Raw genomic sequence first — 10000 nt, 5'->3', positions numbered from 1 at the left:
TAACCAACGTGACTTACATATGTCAGCTATATTACAAGGGATCACATTGTCCCCGGAGCAACTTGGGGTTAAGTGCCTTGCTCAAGGGCACAACGGTGGAAGACGGGAATTGAACCGACAACTTTCAGGCTACTGCACGCTAGCCCAGCTCCTTAACCACTACACTACCACCGCCCCATGCTTATGCTGGGAGATAGATAGACAGATAGATAGATAGATACTTCATTGATCCCCAAGGGGAAATTTAGCTGGTTATAGCTGGTTGTAGCTGGTCTTTGCTATGTAAAGCAACCTTGGCTTTGAGAAAGGCGCTATATAAAATAAATGTATTATTATTATTATTATTTGCTGGTTTTCTTCCAGCTCTTGCTGGTCTTTGCTGGTGTAGCTGGTTAGGCCACCAGCTGGATATGCTGGCGTGACCATCTGAGGAAGCTGGTCATGCTGGTTTGACCAGCCTGTCGTGTGGGATACAGCTGGTGCAAGATGGTCATGCTGGTGACCAGCCTGTCAAGCTTGACATGGTGTAAGATGTCAAGAGGTCATGCTGGTTTGCTAGAATGACCAACATAAGCTGGCATGGCCAGTTAAACCAGCAGTGTAGACCAGCAACACCAGCTAAAATTACCAGATTGAGGTGGTGCGAAAAGCAAAACCAGCTGAATGACCATCATAAGCTGGGAAAACCAGCTGAAGGTATGTTTTCGCAAGAGTTTTGCTGGTCTAGCAGGTCAACCATCATAGGGTGGTCAAACAAGCTGGTTAACAAGCTGGTCAACCAGCAAACAACCTTAAGCTGGCCAGACTGGTTTTTTCAGCAGGGCATGAATTTGTTAACCTGACTCTCGCCAGATGAATTTCGTTCCGCCTAGCTCCACTCACATCCATCTGGGATCGCTTCCGTTGAGAGTGATTTCGGAACCAGATTGTATGGTAGAGCCAATCAGGACGCAGGGCGGGAGTTTCATAGATGTGACGTAGCGTAGAAGCGACTGTGAGACTGTTCTTAGCGTCACGGGTTGGCTTTGATGTGAGTGGTTGAAGTAGCACGTCAATAGATGACGGACAAGTGGCTTATCCAATCATATGCAAGGATTTTTTGATAAGGCCCAGCCTTCTAAAGTACCACTCCAATGGATCGATCCCAGTGGATGAGTGGAGCTAGGTGGAACGAAATTCATCTGGCGAGAGTCAGGTTATGAATTTGTTGTCCCAGCCGTCGTTAGCGCTAGACTAGTATGGAAAATAAACCAATGGGCCGCTGTTAGCTCTTTAAAAGATGGCGCGGGCAAAAAAAAAAAAGTAAGAGATTTGATTGGGCCATGCCAGTGTCAGTATGGAAAATTAACCAGTGGGCCGCTGTCAGCCCTTTGAGAGCCAGCACTGTCAACACTAGCATCTACACACATGACTGCAGAGCCAGCATTGTCAACACCAGCAGCATCTACACACATGACTGCAGAGCCAGCACTGTCAACACCAACAACACCAGCATCTACACACGACTACAGAGCCAGCACTGTTGACACCAGCATCTACACACATGACTGCAGAGCCAGCACTGTCAACACCAGCAGCATCTACACACATGACTGCAGAGCCTGCACTGTCAACACCAGCAGCATCTACACACATGACTGCAGAGCCTGCACTGTCAACAACACCAGCATCTACACACATGACTGCAGAGCCTGCACTGTCAACACCAGCAGTATCTACACACATGCCTGCAGAGCCAGCACTGTCAACACCAGCAGCATCTACACACATGACTGCAGAACCTGCACTGTCAACACCAGCAGCATCTACACACATGACTGCAGAGCCTGCACTGTCAACAACACCAGCATCTACACACATGACTGCAGAGCCAGCACTGTCAACACCAGCAGCATCTACACACATGACTGCAGAGCCAGCAGCGGTCACATCCCCAGCATCACATGGTCGGCCTGATCAGCAACAACAAGCAACAGGCCTGAATCAGCTATAGGATGCAGCCCAGTGCGGCCAGTTCAACAGGCCTGAATCAGCTATAGGATGCAGCCCAGTGGGGCCAGTTCAACAACGTGGCCCTGAATGTCAGCAACGCTAGGGAAATGGTGGACTACCCCCCAGTTACGTAAGGGATAATGGCCGACGAGGTGTCCATTATGAGAAATAAATGGACAACGCGGAGGCGTGAACCGTCCGACGCAAAGCGGAAGTCCATTTATTTCTGATAATGAACGCATCGAAGGGCATTATCCCATTTATACCATGGTCACTTACGAAATAAATAAATATGAAATCAATTATTAATACTAAATGAGTTTTAGAGCTAAAATCGTTAGTTTTTTCAGCTGTTTACAGTTGATTCCATTGTTGCGAAGCCTGCCTCTAGGCTCAACCGTCGTCCTACTATCGTTGTTATAGTTACCATTCATAAGCATTGATATGGAACGGCGATTAAACTTTTTTTTTACCAGATCTACTTCATAGGTGTAGTATATCCCTTTTTAAACGACACCCTTTTCAACCTAGACCATGGTATAAACTCCATTAAAGATCAGTGAGCAGCCTGTGGATAGGTTTGAAAGTTTGAAATATCTCGGTGTGAGGACCTCAAATGGACCACTAACACCGTGCACACTCTAAAGACATCCAGACACAGACTGCACTTCCTACGCCAGCTGTGGAAATTCAAAGTGTCAACATCCATCTTGAGGGCCTTGTACTCTCCGGCAGTGGACAATGTTCTAACAGATAGCATCGCCACCTGGTGAGGAACCGTCCAGCCCGTGACTGCAGTGCCCTACACACAGGGATGGGCAATATTTATAATATATGTATTTTTCTTTGCCAACACCGCGCTCTCCCGATTATTCTCTTGTTTCTTTGTGGGTGCGTAATCCAGGGAACTCATAGAAAATAACAAATGGTCGCACTCCAAAAATCTTTTCTTGCTTTTAATCCATTGACAACTGACGAAGGCCATCAGGCCGAAACGTTTGTCAATTAACCCCTGTGCTAAAATGGATTAAAAGCAAGAAAAGATTTTTGGAGTGCGACCATTTGTTATTTTTTATTTAATATATGTATTTAAAATACGTATTTCAAATACAAAATACTATTTTGCAATTTGTATTTTATTGAGATGATGAGAATGCCTTCGTATTTTGTATCAAAATACTTCAGTGTTGTGTATTTGGGGACAGCCGTGGCCTACTGGTTAGCACTTCGGTCTTGTAACCGGAGGGTTGCCGGTTCGAACCCTGACCAGTAGGCACGGCTGAAGTGCCCTTGAGCAAGGCACCTAACCCCTCACTGCTCCCTGAGCGCCGCTGTTGTTGCAGGCAGCTCACTGCGCCGGGATTAGTGTGTGCTTCACCTCACTGTGTGTACACTGTGTGCTGTGTGTGTTTCACTAATTCACGGATTGGGATAAATGCAGAGACCAAATTTCCCTCACGGGATCAAAAGAGTATATATACTCATACTTATACTATTTTTGTATTTTCAAAATACTGTAAAATACTTTCTGTGAAACACTGTGATGATATCTATCTAACTATCTATAGAGCACAAAATCTCTGTATGTCTGTGGCACCCTCGCATGGTCAAGCCCCTGTGATACCGCTCTCGGCCACTAGGGAATTTTGGCGCTGTTTCACATTTGCTATGGACATGCACATTGTACTTGTCATCACAACACAAAACGCGCAGTGCTGCAGATTGGATTTATTTTTTATTTTTTACTTTTTTTTGTATTTACATTGATTGGTAGTGCACACACCAGTTATAGGTGTAAAATTATTCAACTGAGATGAAACTCACCATAAGTGTTACCCTGGAAATCCAGAGTCCTCGCCAAAAGCACAATTTGAATTGTCTCTGCAAGAGACTCTGGTAATGAGTAATGATACACGTTACTTTTACGGCTTGCATCGTGAGGAACCAATCACATCGGTGTATCTGATATAGGCGGGCCAGAGGCAAGCTAAACACATGACGACAGCGCTGCAACGAATCAGTCAGTAAACATTAGTCATAGTGTTATGCAATTGCGTGCAGTGAGATTTTCGGTAACGCTTTAGAATAACATGTGCTTATTAGGTATTAACAGTGCATAATAAGCAGTTAACAATTCATTACTAACAGTTAGTTAACTGTTGTTATCCTTTAATAACATTAACTAACTGTTAACATGCAGCTTGTAAGTGTTAATAAGCAGCCTTTTAAGTTACTTAAACAAGCATATTTGTTAACAGTTGTAAGTGTTAACAAGCAGCTTGTTAATGCTTGTTAATGGTGTATAAGACAAAGAGGTGGATAACTAATGGATTCCTGCTCACAGCAACAATTTTGAAGGTGTATTTCTCACAGCTAAACCAAGCTAGATGGAGAGATACAGTATATAGAGAGATAGAAGGTTGGGCTTGTTGGAACTATAGGCTACATGGTCCTCGCTTTAGATTGGGGGGCTGCAAAATTTACTACAAATAGGTAAGAAAGGTCTTTTAAGCGTATTAGTTATCCACCTCTTTGTCTTATACACCATTAACAAGCATTAACAAGCTGCTTGTTAACACTTACAACTGTTAACAAATATGCTTGTAAGTAACTTAAAAGGCTGCTTATTAACACTTACAAGCTGCATGTTAACAGTTAGTTAATGTTATTAGTTAATGTAGTTAACTAACTGTTAGTAATGAATTGTTAACTGCTTATTATGCACTTTTAATACCTAATAAGCACATGTTATTGTAAAGCGTTACCAGATTTTCAAATGCATGCTTGGAAGCACGCCCCTCGAGTTGGGCCAGTTTCATTATTCGTGGCCAGATCCTTAATCTTTCTAGATTTCCAGGCTACATAAGTGTGGTAGTGATGGTATTCACTTCCGGTATTTAGCACTCTGAGTGCCTTTTCTGGTTTGTTTTGGATGAACTAGAGTGGTGGACACCGAAATTTTGACGATTGGTCCTGTCTCGACTTTTCTGACTCGTTTTGAATCGCCTTTGACTACTTCAGAGTGCTGCCTACAGGCATGCACAAACATGTCCTAAAACAACCCTTAAAGGTGCCATGTGTAATGTCCGCCAAAAAATCAATTCATACTCCACATTCCATAAAAGATGGGGGCAGTATACCTCCAGAAAGTGAGTTGGTCTACCCTAGAGTAACAACCGAGAAACGTGTATTGCAGTTTGGCTGGCGGTTATGTTGCCCGCATACCGCCTCCCATGGCCGAAACTGGTATTATGACACCTGCCGGGTTGTGGCTAGTAATTTAGCATGCTAATTATAGTGGATGGAATCCACTATTTTGAAATCTCCTGGCTTCTTCTTCTTCTTATAACCTTTTCTTTTTACCTTTTCAAGAATGAATGCGACTCTAACCGCTTAACGTACAGACATGTTGAAATAACTGTTCTGAAGGTCTGGAGTGGGGCAAGAGAGTTGTTATTTCAGATTTTTTTAAAAGTTTATACTTTTTGAGAAATAGGGGATTAAAAATGTTAAAAAGCTCATTTTTCCCCCATAGACTTGAATGGCTGTGATGTCATAATGGCCTAAAGCCAGCTGCGCTCGTTAAGCTCCCAGAGTAGTTCCCGGGCTAATCAGAACACTGGCACGGGTGTCACCTGTGAATCTAACTGTCTCAGCTTCTAATGCATACAATCTGGTGCTCCCTAAAACTACACATCCTGTTTAAGTGTTTCCCGTGTGTCAAAATAAAAGTCACAGCCATATCTCATGCTTTGCGCATTACATCTCCAGAACAGCTTGACGCAAATGCTTCAAATTTGGTACAAGCAGAGAATGTCTAATAAGGGGAGAACTGCCACTCTCGGAAAACTTCCGGTTTCTGAACTGGTTGCAGTTCCTTCTGTGGTTCCACATGAGGGCGCTCGTCCACGAGTGCAGAATGCATGGAGGTCTATGGAGCTGTACCCCTCAAAATCCACTTTTCTCGGGATATCATTTTTTTTCCAAGTCATTTGAATATTGTATTTGAAAGGGGAGGCAAAGAAAATACACTTGGTTGAGTATTATATTTTTTAAAGTCACTTAATTGTTCTAAAAAGCCTTTCAAACGTGTTAATGACGTCATTCATTAGCACAATGCTAGCGTGTTATGGGCAACAACGACCTGTAAGAAAACAAAAGGACATAAGTACTCGTTCATTCAACTTTTGACCTATAACCCATGTTGAAGTTATACAAACTACAATCAAATCTGAGATTTGTCAACGACAATCAGGTGAAAGAGACAAATTTAGCTGTCTAGCTCCATTGACTCCCATTCATTCTGCACTAATGGCGATCGCCCCCAGTGGAACTCTGGTGGAACTGCATCCAAAATTCGGTACAATGGGACTTAATACGGAGTGGCAAGGCTCTCCGTAGACGGGCTCTGGTACAAGTGTTTGTATGGACTCAAAGATGAAGTGAGTTGATGTTGGAGGTCAAAGATCAAAGGTCAAGTCCATGAATACTCTGAGCGTGATATCTCAAGAATGCCATGACATACATGCCTGAAATTTGGTATGAGTGTTTGTATGGACTCAAAGATGAAGTGAATTGATGTTGGAGGTCAAAGGTCAAATGTCAACATCAAAAACACCTTGAGTGTTATATCTCAAGAACCCCTTGACACACAAGGTTTTTTGGTACAAGGGTTTGTATGAACTCAAAGATTAAGTGATTCAATGTTTTTCAGGAATCTCCCCACCAACATTAAGCCAGCAGCTTTCCATCCACTATTGTAATTCCTCTGGCATTACATTTCTAGTTCAGGTTGATATCTCTACAGCACTATACCTTGTCATTTTTTTATGACATCATCGCCCTAATTTCTTCTCATTCTTTTGATGCGTGTAGCTAATTTTTTGGATATTTTTACCTCAATTCTTACACATGGGACCTTTAACGTTCGTTTTCAAAACTGTGCAACTCACCGAGTGGTTAGTGGTGTAGCGAAATACAGTTTCTGTTGTGTTTTATTTGCCATTTTGTAAAATCCCATTGATTTCTGTTGGAAAACTCATTGCACGTTGATATTACTGCGCCACCGTCTATGCTTCAGGCTCAAATATTGAGCAGAAGTTTATACACGGTTGTGAAGTGTCTGAAAAAATAGTTCCACAATAGCAAATAAGACGGCTGTAGGCAGCCACTCTGAAGCAGTAAAGGCAATTCAAAACGAGTCAGAAAAGTCGAGACAGGACCAATCGTCAAAATTTTGGTGTCCACCACTCTAGTTCATCCAAAACAAACCAGAAAAGGGACTCAAAGTGCTAAATACCGGAATTTTCCTTTAAATAACTTAAAAGGTTAAAATGCCACCTAGTTTAAATTTCTAAATAAACCATTTGGATTGTTTGTCTTTGAGTTATTGTCATTGATTCATAGTGGGCAATCTACTACACCAATAGAGTAAATAAGTATACTCAATAAGGAAGAGTTCATTTTGATGCATTTGTGCCCATCCCTGCCTACAGACAGCTACGTCCTGCCGAACACACCCTCAGAGCACCAACAAGGGCCAATACAGTGCCCTACGGAGAGGTACGTCCTGTCGAACACACCCTCAGAGCACCAACAAGGGCCAATACAGTGCCCTACGGAGAGGTACGTCCTGTCGAACACACCCTCAGAGCACCAACAAGGGCCAATACAGTGCCCTACGGAGAGGTACGTCCTGTCGAACATACCCTCAGAGCACCAACAAGGGCCAATACTATTTTAAAGGACAGTTCACATCCTGACCATGGACTGTTTAAATCGCTGAGGTCAAGCAGACGTCTCGTCTCTGGCTACAACAGAGAGACTGAGGAGGAGTTTCTTTCCTCAAGTCATCCGCACCCTGAATATATATACAACACTCTAAAACCATTACATGGACTTGCCACACTGCATTTTTCTACCTCCTTCTCTCTCAATCTATTTATTAAATTCTTGTAAATCCTTCTTCTTTATACTTATAAATAGTTATAATAATAATATAAATAGTTATCTTCTTTATACTTATAAATAGTTAGTAATACCTCTGCACAGGAGAGTTGAGCAGTTAAATGCCATGTCACTACCTGTATTATAAAGTATCTCGGAGTGTGCATGTGACCAATCAAATCCCTGTATCCTTGTAGAGGAGGCTTGGGTCTGGGTTCCTACCTGAGTGTATCCTTGTAGAGGAGGCTTGGGTCTGGGTTCCTACCTGATTGTATCCTTGTAGAGGAGGTCTGGGTCTGGGTTTGGGTTCTTCCTGATCGGAGACTCTGCTGGAGGGTGTGTGTGGGGCGCCACGGGTGCCGGAGGAGTGCAGGAGTGTGTGTGAGAGTCCCTGGGGACCTGCTGCTTCTGCACCTGAGCACACACACCATTTCCATATCACAGCTCTATCATGCAAATCAGCGCGCACACACACAGTTTGACTGACGCAGTGTAGAAATGGAGCATCCGATTGGTTGCTGGACCCAACGCATTCTTGTCCCACCCCATGTGCATGGACAGCAGCAACAATAGCCTAGCAACCGTCTCCAAGAGCTGGATTAAAGCTGATCAAAGACTTTGAGGTGTGGGGTGTGTGTGGGGTCTGGGTAACGTGTTTGGATGTGTGTGTGTGTGATGTTTGTGTGGGGTGTGCATGTAAGTGTTGTGTGTATGGGTGTGTGTGTGTATGTGATGTGTCTGGAATGTGTGTGTATGTGTGTATTAGAGGTGTGTGTCTGTGTGTGAGTGTCTTCAGTGTGTGGTGTGTGTGTGTGTGTGTGTTTGTGTGTGTGTGTGTGAGTGTGTTCAGTGTGTGTGTATGTGTGTGTGTGTATTGTGAATGTGTGTGAGTTGTGAGGAGAGAGCACACACTGAAGTACTGTAAAAATGTCTATGATACTAATGATAGTATCAAGTAGTACGTGTTGGCAACAATACCTCAAGCAGCATCACACTGAGCACAGGGGCCCCCCAAGGCTGCGTGCTCAGTCCGCTGCTCTTCACCCTGCTGACGCATGACTGCACTGCAACCTACAGCAACAATCACATAGTGAAATTTGCTGACGACACAACTCTGGTGGGTCTCATCACCAAGGGCGACGAGACCCAATACAGGTTGGAGGTCGACCATCTGACCACGTGGTGCAGGGACAACAACCTCCTGCTGAACGTCAGCAAGACCAAAGAGATTGTTGTTGACTTCCGGAGAGGTCACACCCAACACCTGCCACTGACCATCGACGGTGCTGTGGTGGAGAGAGCGAGCAGCACCAAATTCCTGGGGGTGCACATCAGCGAAGACCTCTCCTGGACCACCAACACTGCATCACTGGCGAAGAGAGCTCAGCGCCGCCTGTACTTCCTGCGGAAACTCAGGCGAGCAAGTGCTCCACCAGCCATCATGACCACATTCTACCGAGGCACCATTGAGAGCATCCTCTCCAGCTGTATCGCTGTGTGGGGCGGAAACTGCACTGAATACAACAGGAAAGCCCTGCAGCGCATAGTGAACACAGCTGGAAGGATTATTGGTGCTTCACTCCCCTCCCTGAAGGACATTTACACCACTCACCTCACCCGCAAGGCGACCAAAATTGTGAGTGATGCAAGTCACCCCGCAAACAATCTGTTCGATCTACTGCCCTCTGGGAAGAGGTACAGAAGCCTGCGCTCCCGCACTACCAGACTCACCAACAGCTTCATACACCAAGCTGTAAGGATGCTGAACTCTCTCCCTCCTCTCCCCCCTCCACCCTCAGCTACATAACATCCTGGACATTGGACCCACAATGGCCGCGTGCACTACTCCACTTGCACACTTGCACACTTGTACACTTTACAACTTGTTGTTGTTGTCCTGAAAACACAACACATCTGCTGCTCTTACATAACTTGCACCACTATGTCACTTTCTTTCTTACTTAGGTCAAACAGAACTACCCAAGCCTTTTATTGGCCTGACTTTGCACTAGTATTTTATTGACTGTCTATGCACAATTTCAACCAAATTTTGCTGCTCTTA

At 44.2% G+C, this 10000-nt stretch overlaps 1 protein-coding gene across 1 annotated transcript in view; it reads right to left on the bottom strand.

The window, feature by feature from the left end:
* The window catches only part of mrvi1 (murine retrovirus integration site 1 homolog), a 189063-nt gene that overhangs the window by 176956 nt on the left and 2107 nt on the right, over positions 1-10000 (bottom strand). Inside the window, 1 exon segment of the mRNA XM_042073839.1 lies at positions 8204-8352. The gene's annotated coding sequence lies outside the window, so the exon portion shown is untranslated.

The sequence above is a fragment of the Alosa sapidissima genome, chromosome 20 (genome assembly GCF_018492685.1).
Source record: "Alosa sapidissima isolate fAloSap1 chromosome 20, fAloSap1.pri, whole genome shotgun sequence".
Lineage (NCBI taxonomy): Eukaryota > Metazoa > Chordata > Actinopteri > Clupeiformes > Clupeidae > Alosa > Alosa sapidissima.
Note: the sequence above shows the minus strand (reverse complement) of the source record. Positions and strands in the feature narration are given on the sequence as shown.